Source organism: Rhinopithecus bieti, unplaced genomic scaffold (assembly GCF_001698545.2).
Source record: "Rhinopithecus bieti isolate Rb0 unplaced genomic scaffold, ASM169854v2 scaffold_47707, whole genome shotgun sequence".
NCBI classification, from domain to species: domain Eukaryota; kingdom Metazoa; phylum Chordata; class Mammalia; order Primates; family Cercopithecidae; genus Rhinopithecus; species Rhinopithecus bieti.
Window position 1 is genome coordinate 143416 of NW_016819117.1, and position 2395 is coordinate 145810.

Sequence of the window (2395 nt, forward strand, 5' to 3'; positions counted from 1 at the left end):
GAGGGTGGGTGGGGGTGGTGGCTGGCAGGGACGGTTCTTGGTGGCCGGCGTGCCCTTGGTGATGCTGGCCGCACCCAGGCCGTTGGGCTGGCCTGGCAGCTTCACCAGACCATTTCGAGGCAAGCATGGAGGCTTGGGGTCGCCGTCGACGCCCGGGCCCGACATCTTCCTGGCACGCTCTGTGGATGAGGGCCAGGAGGGGAGTGAGTCTGTTGCTGAGTCTGGAAGGCCGGGGTTGGGGGCAGGTGCAGCGGGGCTCCTTCCCTCCCTGGGTGTCCCCACAGTGCTCCAGAACCACCAGACAGAGTGGATGGGAGTGCCTGCCTCTCCCTCCCTGACTGTGAGCGGCAACAGGAAGCTGACCATGGTCACTTGCGGCACTCACTGGGCACCTACAGTGTGCACTAAGCTCAACCTTCATTGCCCATTGCCCATGGACACCTTCTTTTCTTTCTGTTTTTTTTTTTTTTTTTTTGGAAACAGAGTTTCACTCTTGTTGCCTGGAGTGCAGACTGGAGTGCAGAGAGGTGATCTTGGCTCGCTGCAACCCCTCCGCTTCCCAGGTTCAAGTGATTCTCCTGCCTCAGCCGCACGAGTAGCTGGGACTACAGGCGCCTGCCACCACCCCTGGCTAATTTTGTATTTTTAGTAGAGAAGGGGTTTCTCCCTGCTGGTCAGGCTGGTCTCAAACTCATGACCTCAAGTGATCCACCTACCTCGGCCTCCCAAAATTCTGGGATTACGGGCATGAGCCGCCACTTCTAACCAGACACCTTTTTGTCTGCCCAGTGAGGCCAAGAAACACCAACACTTTTTGGCACTTAGGTACCATGATGCCCATTTTACAGAGAAGAAAATGGAGGTGGACCTGGTGAGGCCGGGACTGCCCTCTTCACCTCTTCTGCTGTGCTGTCCACTGTCAGTACCCACCAGGCCCACCCCTCTGGACAGGCTGGGGGAACTGAAGGGAAGGGTCTGGAATGGACTCTGGCCCCTCCCCTGCAGGGTGACTGCGCAGCTCTCAGGAGGTGCTCTGGTGTTGGCTCTGTAGCCAACCTCCATGCGCACAGGAGTTTCCCTGGCTCAGAATCTACCCAAGGAGCTGGGTGCACTGGCTGATGCCTGTAATCCTGCACTTCGGGAGGCCGAGGCGGGTGGATCACAAGGTCAGGAGTTTGAGACCAGCCTGGCCAACATGGTGAAAGCCCATCTCTACTAAAAATACAAAAATTAGCCGGGCTTGGTGGCGGGCTCCTGTAGTCCAGCTACTTGGGAGTCTAAGGCAGGAGAACCACTTGAACCCTGGAGGCGGAGGTTGCAGTGAGCTGAGATCACACCACTGCACTCCTGGGCAACCACACCGGGGCAACAGAGTTAGACTTTGTCTCAAAAAAAGAAAAAAAGAAAAAAAAAATCAATGCAAAGAAAGGGTAGGCATCTTCCCAGGGTTTGCCATGGTGCCAGCATGGTTAGCCCTGGACACAAGCTGTCACTTTAACCTCCCCAATGGGGACGATGCTGTGATAACTGTACCCACTGCACAGATGAGGAAACTGAGGCCAAGGCCGGGCAAACTGCCTGCCCGAGGTCACGGCCAGATAAGTGGTGAAGCCAGCGTTCGGGCAGAGCTGGCTGCGGAAGGCCATGTGGAGGCTATCTTCAGGCCAGTGACATCCACCCACAAGGTGGGGTGGGACCAGTCCTGGGTACCCTCCGCAGGCCTCCAGTCTGTGAGTGGGGTGGCAGGGGGCACTGGGCACAGCCACAGAGCGAAGGAGAGGTGGGACCCTCACGGTGCTACCATCTGCTCCGCAGTCCGGATCTCCTGCCACCCCCACCCCAACATCCGGGGAGGAGGTTAGAGCCCCTGGGGTCACACGCCCTGGACTTGAAATGGGCCCCACCCTGGCTCTGTGGTCTTGGCAAGCCACTTCCCTTCTCTGAGCCTCAATTTGCTCACCTTGAAGCCTAGGGAGGTGACGGTACCTACTGCCTTGGGGCATTGCAAAGTGGATGAGCTCAGTGCATGGCTCATAGCAAGGGCTGGGAGAGTGACGTCTGAGCCCCACGGCCACACTCCAGGGCAAAGCAAGATGCATCTTTCCGGGTCTTAGGTGACCCCAGGACTAAGCCTGGAGCCTCATGCAGATCCTGCCTTCCTGCCGCAAAATCTCAGAGGAGGGGCCAAAGCCACTCCCAGCCCACCCTGCCCCCTCCTGCCACGGCCTCGCTGGGAGGTCTCTTGGAGCCACCAAGGGGGTGTCTGGGAGTCTCTCAAGAAGATTCCAAGGCTTGGGGGGCCCTGGAATACTCTCAGGAAGAGGATGGCTCACATCTTTTTGGCCGAGTGTCTCTTCTGGGTCTACAGGGCCTGGTCAGCTCCACCACAGAGAGT